Here is a 10,727-nt window from a genome sequence, read left to right as displayed (position 1 = left end):
ACAGATAAAGCAAAGTTTTCCATTCCTGGCAGATTTACTTCTTGTTTAGATTCAGTGATTGAAATTAATTCAATGCTCATCTGACCTCCACTCTGTAAAGGCCTGCAATCCGACCTGAATCCGACGGGACCCGACGACCTGTGTCGCGTTCGGGTCATGTCGGGTCGCTCTTCCGGGTCTGGCTTTTGGACTCGGGTAGGGTCAGGCCAGGTTCAGGTCAGGCTGGGTCCAGGTTGGACTGAGTCCGGGTGTGACACACACAGTAAGTATTACATTTAACTCTGCTGGGAAGTTGAGTTTAATAAGTGTCAAAAGTTGAAAAGCCAACCAAAGCTGGGAGTCCGGGTCATTAAGGAGGGAAACTCTGAGTCTGCTCAGTGAGCAAGTGAGCATCTCTATGACGTCATTGCGCTCATGCTGCAGCTTCCTGTAGATTCGAAATCGGGAGGTCGGCAAAGTGAACATTCCGGTGGTCGGGTAAGGCTCGGGTGTGTTTGGGCGTGGAAATAAATGGAGATACTCGGGCCGGGTCGGGCTTGGGTCCAATGTGGTTCTGTCGGGTTCGGGTCGGGTATTTTTTCCTGACCTGAGCAGGCCTTTACCGCTCTGTCAGTTCAGTGCCTTATTTAAACTATTACTTGGAGTTCTGTTTTACAGGGTCTCGGCTGTTTAAGTGTTTCCCAGACCCACTACTCTGATTAATCAGACATTTTACTGCTAACTGCTGCTGCTACAATTGAAATGTAAAAAAGAATTTCCAGTGACCTGCAACCAATGGACAAATACATTTCAGAAAGATAAAGCTCATTCACCAATCCACAAATGTGTCTTTCTGCTTATATTTATAAACAACTCCTTCTCTCCACTATGGGACCTAAACAATCACTCCAGTTATTTGAAAGTTAGTATAAGATGTTCCAGTTCATCAATTTTAAAACTGCAGCAGGTATTTTCCAGAAAACTTTTCTGTTGGAACCTCAGTCCCATTTAGATTGAAAGTGGACAATTAATGTATTCACTTGTTCATTGTGGACAGGTGTCTGACTTCGAATAAATCTCATTAACTTTCAATGAGGTGGCAGTATTTCTGTGCTCCCATTTTACACAGTCTGTCCTGTTCATGCACCATGTTTTTATTCTCCACTCCCATTCTCCACAGGATACAGATTGCAAGCATCATCAATCTAGCTGTTGAAAAGCATTGGAAGAATCTGGTCACACAGGTATTGAAACATTCATTATCTGCCATTTTACAAGTTGGTTGCTTTAAACACAGTACAATGTGCAATCATCTGAAAAGAGATTCTCTTCAATATCCAATACAAATTGAATTACAAACCTGACAGACAAACACAGGAGAACAAGTGACTAGTGAACACAAACCTCATGGTGCTCATTTTCAGATTTATTGCAGTCACTTACAAAACAAGTGAAAGAATATTCCAGTGAAATGATTTGGAAAGTAGGTGTGACTTTTGTTGGTGCCTTTCTTTGCTCTGTTGGTGAAACTTTCTTGCACCTGACTCCTGTTCATGTCTCTGTTTCCTCTATTGAATGAGGAAGGAGGTATTTGATCAGAAATCAACTGGATTGTGTACCTTTGAGAGGGGATTTCAGCACCGTCAGGGCTGGAAACAGGAGTGAGTGAAAGACAATGTGTGGAGTTTGATTTTGTACAGAGGGAGAGCAAATCTAACAGGACTGTGAGATATTGGCCTGGATTTTGCAGCCCAATAGTGGTGAACTCTGAGACTTTCACTGCTATTGAGGGTCTGAACAGCACTGCAACTGCCAGTACATGCACACACTAACACCAGCATCTGGAAGTTGTGGTGGTGAGAAATGTGCTTAGAAGGAGCCTCTGATCATAATCGCACCAGCCCACTCTTTAAAGTGACAGGGACCTGTAGTTCAGCAATTTGGGCTCATTGCCCACAATGTACCCTGATTTTTACCTGGGTTGGATTAGAGCCGGTACCAACAGGCTCAGGGCTGCTCGGGAAGGACTTTTCTGTTGACACAACAGCTCCGCTATTCCAGGAAGACACCGGCAGCAGCAGGGGTCAACTTTCAGAGGGAGTTCAGACATTTTAAATGTTGTATTTTGTTTCTTAATTGTATGTCACTTTTTAGCAAGGCCTTATCAGAGTTCTTAAATTTACATCTGACTTTTTATTAACAAGATTGAAGTGCTTTTAAAAGATCTCTAAATATATATGACTTTTTATCGAGATTTACCTGGCTTCTTTGTAAAGACTCGAGCAAGATTGAAATGACTTTTAAAAACTACATCTTATCCTTTAAAATCCTGCTCACATGTAGATGACATTGGAAGATGGCTTCAGAATAACTTAGACAATCTTTCTAACAGGTACTGCAACAGCTTCAGTCCTACTTTCTGCAAAAGCTGGTGAATTACAAAGAAACAATGTATTGAGCATTTTATAAACTGTTGATGCAGATGGGATTCAAATTCATACTTGTAAAACAGAAGGAATTAACAATCCATCATCTTAACCTCTCAAACACTTCATCACCCAGCTTTGTGCCAGCAACCCATCACATGTCTTTTTTGCCTCTATGGAAATTTGGGCAGGATGGTCACCTTCAGCTCAGATCCTGACTGTGCATCCAGATGTGCAATGATGGAAATGTAGCTTCTTTTAGTAAATGACATTTCCATCACATCAGGTCATGGCCTGTTGGGAATGGAGTGGTGTGAAACATTTCCAGACCATGTCCAACACGTTTCTACTCAGTGTGAAAACCCACCACGGAAAGAGTGGAACATACAATCATTTGATCACATCATGATTAACATCACTCAGACACCTGAACCATGAGGTCACTGACGAAGTCATGATGACTTCGAATTTCTCATGAAATGACAACTGAACTAACTGACTGGAAGAATTGCTTTAACTCCACATGATCAGAGAGGCACAGCCTCAGACCGACTTGGCAGATGAATATTGATTGAATAATTTCTGTGTGAGGAATGTTCCAGCATCATAAACCAGGGGAACGTGCTGACTGAGCTGTGTCGTCATCTCTTCTGGGCAGTCGGACAGTTCACCCTTCATTCTGCTCTGATTCACTTTCCCAAAGCGGATCTACAGATTCTCAAATCTGGAGACGGGGTTTTCTTATTTTGTTCCTTTTGATTTTTCTTGCTCCTGAATGATAATATATTCTAAACCTCGGATCAACCCTCCCCTTTGCGTCGTGTTATAGTCTTGGTTAAAAGAGACACAAAATGGCACAAACACTCTGAAACATACAACACGGTCACACTTTCCTTCAGTGAGATTAATGTTGAGCTGTTTTCCAGGTTAAATGCAACTGCAAACACATTGCTCTCAAAGAAATTGTAGGGGATTGAGTTGCCGTTGTAATATTAGCACTGGACATCTGTACGAGCCGGAACAGCCATTTCAAACTCACATCCTTCACAAAGGCAACCACTGAGCTGTTTTCTTTTGTGAATGAAATTCATAAGAAAAGTTAAAGTTCACAAGAAAATGGATGTAAATGATTGATAGCTAAACTTTTGAAGCAAGGATATGAATCCAAGATTTTATGATTCGAAGACAAACACTCGAACCAATTAAGCTGCTGAGCCAGATCACAAGTGCTGTGACAACTAAGGGCAGAGGAGGGCACTCTTTATTCTCATCCCACTTCTCCACAGGTCACAACATCTATGTGAGCTTTTCCCACATACTGATACAGTCAATCATGTACTCTATTTTTCCCAGAATAGAAGACACTGACCAGGTTTCTTTAATGAACAACAAAATTATCCATTTATTGTCAAACAAGTTTTAACTAGTCATGAAGTAAAGCATAACCACACAGGTGGAAATTTTAAAAGTTCCTTTTTCACCTTTACCAACTTTTAAAGTCCTTTTTTTTATCTTCGAGCCACATGCACACACACACACCGGATAGCTGAAAAAATAAAAGGGATTTTTTAAAAAATTCAGCACTCTGTTACAGACAAAAACAACCTCTTGGGCTGTTTATTTGCTCATTTTTGAAGAAATCATCAGATGAGATATGTTGCTCCAAAACTGGCATACAGTCTAACTTCCGAGTATACGTAGACAGGTCACTAGGGTATTTTAGAACAGTTCTTTTCAGAAGGCATTGAGAATTAATTTTAGCAGGCCTTCTTCAAAGACATGCGACAAGATGAATTAACTCAGTGGACTTCTCAGGGTCTTTTAAGGATTTTCTGGAAAACAAACTGGGTTGTGGTCTTCTCTCCTTCCTTGACGATTCCTCAGGCTAACTTTATCAGCTGTTCACTCCAGCAGGTAAAACACACTGACTGCTACAACCAAAGGTTGTGAGTTTTCTGCCGTCTTAGGTTTGCGCTGCTGCTGCCAAGCTTGTCCAATCAAGGGGCATGACTGACTTCTCTGTCCACATTTCTCCCTGTTACCAGGGTTTCTGTTCTATACTTAACTTGAATCATGTGACAACCAGTAAACATAGTTGCCAAATTGGTTCTTTTGGTGCCCTCTTGAAAAAGAACTGGTCCTACACTTATTCAGTTTGATTATGACTTCTTCAAAAAATATTTTAACAAAAGAAACAGAATCCCTTCCATAACATCATGTACTTTCCCTGAGCTACAGGTTATCGCAAGTCTCTCTGGCAGTGTTTATTTTAGGTGATTTTGTACTCAGGTTCTTTTGGAATCCATGTGTTTGCAGATCTTTGTGAGTGAGAGATGTGGTAATATGTTTAAAAGATTTCCCTGTAAATTATTCATATCTCCATCTTTCCCCGAACTTTGTACAAACACATTAATATGGGAATCACACACATCAGGCCGTCAAACCTGTCCGCTAAACATTGAAAGGTGACAGTGTTTATTGTGACGGGGTTCCATTTATGAAGACACATCTTGATGATTCACACATGTAAAAATTTGTATATTATGTTCATGACATAATGACATAAATAAACATTTCCTTGCACTTGCCACGCTTGTTGAACATTTTCTCTGCTGATGCCCCCTGAATATATTAGAGAACATGGTGACGAGTTTGAGATTAAAGTCTGTAAATATAGGCAGAAAACAGCAGCAGGGACTGCAGTGAACAAGATTTTCGTGACATATTTGTGCTTATATTGGTGGGTGAAATAAGATAGAAAACACACAAAATCCTACATTTGAGCTCGCGTAAAAGATTGCTCTGTCTATGGAGATAGCATCAAAGAATGCTCAGGAATTTTGTCCTATGCCAGTGATCGTAACACACTTCAGGGGAACTTAAAAAAAATGGTAAGATGGGCTTTCACATAACAGATGAAATTTTACACAGAGAACTGTGAAGTGATACAATTTGGAAGGAAGAATGCCATATAAATGAAAGGTTACAATTCTAAACTGGGTGCAGGAGCAGAGAGACAATGTACACCAATGTCAGAAGGATTGAAAAGGTTGCTTAGAGCAAACAGGACACTTGGCTTTATTAATAGAGGCATAGAGTAAAAACATATAAGTTATGCTAAACCTTTATAAAATACTGGGAATGAATGGCCTCTTCCTGTACCTCCACAGAAAGCTTCCATTCCAGGTTTACACACACTCGTCAGGATCACTCTCCACAGATCCTGCCACTCCAGGCTCGGACACCCACTTCAGGATCACTCTCCACAGATTCCGCCACTCCAGGCTCGGACACCCACTTCAGGATCACTCTCCAAAGATCCCAGCACTACGGGCTTGGAGACCCTCTTCAGAGATCCTAAATCTCCAGACACGGACATCCTTTGAGGACCACTCTCCACAGATTCTGCCCTCCAGGCTCAGACACCCTCTTCAGAATCACTCTCCATACATCCCGCCGATCCACGCACGGATATCTCCCTCAGGATCAGATCAAAGAATGTTGCTTGTCACTTATCAGCTCAAGCCTGAATGTTGTTCAGGTCTTGCTGCTTGCAGGCACAGACTGCTTCAGTATCTGAGGAGTTGTGAATCATCAGCGAACATTCCCACTTCTCACTTTTGTTGAAGAGAAAGCCATCAATGAAACAGCTGAGGATGTTTGGGCCTAGGACTCTGCCCTGAGAAACTAGGTATCCAGTCATGAATGGTGGTCGACAATTAAATAACGAACCAGATGAGGAGGCTCCAAAAACATCCCTATCCTCAATGTTGGTGGCGCCGAGCACGTCAGTGCAAAAGATAAAGCTGAAGCATTTGAAACCATCTTCAGTCAGAAATTGCACAGTGGATGATTCAACTTGGCCTCTTGAGTTCCCCAGCATCACAGCTTCCAGTTTTCAGCCAATTTGCTTCACTCCACATAATGGCAAGAAACAGCTGCAGGCACTCGATACAGCAAAGACTATGGGCCCGAACATCATTCCGGCTCTAGTACTGAAGACTTGTGCTCCAGAACTCGCTGCGCCCTCAGCCAAGCTGTTCCAGTGGAGCGACAACACAGTCATCTACTTGCTGCCCCATCAGTCTACTATCAATCATCAGCAAAGCGATGGAAGATGTCACCAACAGTGCTATCAAGCACCACACACTTAGCAATAATCTGATCATGGATGCTCAATTTAGGTTCTGCCAGGGTCTCACAGCTCCAGGAAATAATTTGGCAGATAGAGGAGAATGTGGGAAAATGTGAGGTTATCGACTTTGGTAGGAAGAATAGAAAAGGAAAATATTACTTAAATTGTGAGAGATTACAGAATGCTGCAGTGTAGAAGGATCTGGGTGTCCTCGTGCATGAATCACAAAAAGTTACCATGCAGGTACAGCAAATAATTAGGAAGGCAAATGGAATGTTACCCTTTATTGCAAGGGGGATGGAGTATAAAAGTAGAGAAGTCTTGCGACAAATGTACATGGTGCTGGTGAAACCACACCTTGAGTACTGTGTACAGTATTGGTCTCCTTATTTAAGGAGGGATATACTTGCATTGGAGGCAGTTCAGAGAAGGTTCATTGGATTGATTCCTGTGATGAAGGTGTTGTCTTATAAGAAAAGTTGAGCAGGTTGGACCGATACTCATTGGAGTTGAGAAAAATGAAAGGAGAACGTATTGAGACATATAAGATTCTGAGGGAGCTTGACAGGGTAGATGCTGAGAGGATGTTTCCTCTCGTGGTGGAATCTAGAACTAGGGGTCATAGATTCAGATTTAGGGGTTTTTCATTTAAGAAGGAATTTCTTCTCTCAGAGGGTCATTAATCTTTCGAATTCTTTACCGCAGAGAAAAGTGGAGGCTGGGTCATTGAATGTCTTCAAGATTTTTATCTACAAGAGAGCCAAGGGTTATGTGGGCAGGCAAGAAAGTGGGGTTGAGGTCATGATCAGGTCAGCCATAATCCTATTGAATGGCGGAGCAAGCTCCAGGGGCCAAATGGCCTACTCCTGCTACTAGTTCTTCTGATCTTATGTTCGTATGATCTCATTGCAGCTTGGTCCAAACAGAGACGAAAGAGTGGAATTCCAGAGGAGAAGTGAGTGTGATTGCCCTTGAGTGAGTGTGGCATCAAGGATCCCCAGCAAAATTGAAGTCAATGGGAATCAGGGGGAAAACTCTCCACTTGCTGAATTCATACCTCGCACAAAGCAAGATGTTGTGGTTCTTGGAGGCCAATCATCTCAGCCCAGGACATTGCCTCAGGAGTTTCTCAGGGTAGTATCCTAGACCCAAACATCCTCAGCTGTTTCATTAATGACTTTCTCTTCAACGTAAGTCAGAAGTGGGAATGTTAGATGATGACTCACAACTCTTCAGATACTGAAGCAGTCTGTGCCTGCAAGCAGCAAGACCTGAACAACATTCAGGCTTGAGCTGATAAGTGACAAGCAACCTTCTGGCCACACAAGTGCCAAGCAGTGAACATCTCCAATGAGAGAGAAAAACATCTACCTTTTGATATTCAGAAGCATTATCATCGTTAAATCCCCCACCATCAACATCTTGACCAGAAACGTAACTGGACCAGTCACATCTATGCTGTGGCTATAAGCGCAGGTCAGAGATTACGAATTCTGCAGCAAGTATCTCACCTCCTGACACCCCAAATCCTGTCCACCATCTACAAGGCACAAGTCAGGAGTGTGATGGAATACATCCCACTCAACAACACTCAAGAAGCTCAACACCATCCAGGACAAAGCAGCGCACTTGATCGGCACCTAACCCGCCACCTTAAACATTCAATCCCTCCACAACCAGTACACAGTGGCTGCAGTGTGTACCATCTCCATATGCACTGCAGCAACTCGCCAAGTATCCTTCAACAGCACCTTCCAAACTCGTGACCACTACTACCTCGAAGGACAAGGGCAGCAGATGCATGGGAACTCACTACCTGCAGGTTCCCCTTCAAGTCACTCACCATCCTGACTTGGAACGATATCGCCATTTCTTCACTGTTGTTGGGTCACAATCCTGGAACACCCTCCCCAATAGCACTGTGGGTGTTCCTGCACCATATTTTTTTAAGGTTTGAGATACAGCACTGAAACAGGCCCTTCGGCCCACCGAGTCTGTGCCGAACATCAACCACCCATTTATACTAATCCTACTCTAATCCCATGTTCCTACCAAACATCTCCACCTGTCCCTATATGTCCCTACCACCTACCTATGCAAGTGACAATTTATAATGGCCAATTTACCTATCAACCTGCAAGTCTTTTGGCTTGTGGGAGGAAACCGGAGCACCCGGAGAAAACCCACGCAGACACAGGGAGAACTTGCAAACTCCACACATGACTGCATCAGTTCAAGAAGGCAGCTCTCCACCACCTTCTCAACGGCAAGAGGAATGGGTAATAAATGCTCGCCTTATCAGCGATACTCACACCCAAGAATGAATAAAAACCAAATCACTCTCCACAGATTCCCCACAATCTGGGCTTGGACATTTACTTCAGGAGCACAGAGCTTTATATCACTGCAACATGAGTTCCAATCTTCATATTCTGTTCACTTTTCACATTATTTTCTACCAGTCCACGAGCTTTTATTAATTCAGTATTCGGGTCTCTGCTCCTCCGCCGTTTCTAACATCTCACCTCTTACAAAAAAACACTCTGATCTATCGTAGGTACTAAATGACCCCTCATTTCATACTCCATCTGCCAAAGCATTGCTCACTCACTTAATCTATCAAGAAGATTTGAAAATAAATTTCTTGCCAAAGGATAATTTTCTGCATCTGCTCCCTCGCCATTTTCTTTTCCCATTTGTCTTTCACTTGGTGCAAATCCAGAGAAAGTAAAGATGGAAAGAAGGAGGGGAGGAAAAATCCTGCTCCGTTTCGTGATCCCTATTTGATCTTCATTCCAGTGCAGTTTGGGTGAAGAATTCCAATTGTCTGTCTCAATTTTAATTAAGTATAACCAATTCTGGAATCACTGTCGGGACATAGACAAGAACGGGTTTCGAGGCTGACTTTACACATAAACTCCCCCAACATAAACAACACACTGAACAGTTCATAAACTAGCAACAAGGATGGGATTTGAACACACGTGTGCAGAGCACAATGGATTAGCAGTCCATCGCCTTAACTTCTCGGCCACCTTGTCAGTTGCGTAGACATAGCTGTCACCTTCAGCACAGTTTCTGACTGTGCAGCTAGCTGTGTAATGATGGAAAAGACCTTCTGGAAGTAAATGAAGTTGGGAATGGAGCGGTGTGAAACATTTCCAGACCATGTCCAACACGTTTCTACTCAGTGTGAAAACCCACCACGGAAAGACTGGAACATACAATCATTTGATCACATCATGATTAACATCACTCAGACACCTGAACCATTAGGTCACTGACGAAGTCATGATGACCGAATTTCTCATGAAATTACAACTGAACTAACTGACTGGAAGAATTGCTTTAACTCCACATGATCAGCGAGGCACAGCCTCAGGCCGACTTGTCGGGTGCTGTAAACAGATATCACTGCTTCTGATCTTCACCAGAACAGAGAGTGAGATGTAACATTGATCATCAAACAGACTGTGAGAGAATACAACAGAATAAAACACATGGAGAGACACTGTGGAATAACAAATAGATTTGATTGGAATGTTGAAATTTTGATTGGAATGGATAAAACACCAGAAACAACAGATTAAAGTGGGATTCTCATCATTATATTGATCTGGGACAGAAAAGAGAAACTGATGGAAAGAAGAGAAGAAGGAAGAAAAGAAAGCATGGAACTGTTCAATTTTTTCAGTTTTTTCACTCGCCCATCAAAGCTGATAAAAAAAGTTGCAAATAACAGAGAATTTCACCAAAAAGGGAGATTAAATGTTGCTGAAACCTTGGATCGAATGATGCCCCAACAGATCACCTGTTTAACTGTTTCCTCACTGGGGGATTTCAATCAGTGAGCAATATTAGTCTCTACTTTTTTTGTTATTTGGTCCCAGAACTGTCACTTGGAATTAATATCTGTGATCCGACTCCTGAATAATAAAATTGTGAGTTTCTCGATATTTTCTGGACACAGTTCCTGCTGAAAGAACTAAGAACTCTTTTCTAATTTACACAATACTCTATACACACTCATCAAGCCTGCTAAGCTAGCATCCTTGGTGCTGCTCTCTCTTCTCCCAAACTTCATCTCATGTGACTGTCCCATCATCACTCTGACAGTGGGAGGGGTTGATCCCACTATCTTCAGCATTAACCCGAGGCATCCTTATACCACACTGTCTGTCCAAAAA

At 42.4% G+C, this 10,727-nt stretch overlaps 1 non-coding gene across 1 annotated transcript; it reads right to left on the bottom strand.

Annotated features, from left to right (window-relative positions):
* Window positions 1-9,499: 9,499 nt before the first annotated feature.
* Window positions 9,500-9,581, bottom strand: trnas-gcu (transfer RNA serine (anticodon GCU)). Its single transcript has one exon. It is a non-coding gene; the product is annotated as a tRNA-Ser (tRNA).
* Window positions 9,582-10,727: the final 1,146 nt, after the last annotated feature.

This window comes from Heterodontus francisci, unplaced genomic scaffold, assembly GCF_036365525.1.
Source record: "Heterodontus francisci isolate sHetFra1 unplaced genomic scaffold, sHetFra1.hap1 HAP1_SCAFFOLD_43, whole genome shotgun sequence".
NCBI classification, from domain to species: Eukaryota; Metazoa; Chordata; class Chondrichthyes; order Heterodontiformes; family Heterodontidae; genus Heterodontus; species Heterodontus francisci.
Note: the sequence above shows the minus strand (reverse complement) of the source record. Positions and strands in the feature narration are given on the sequence as shown.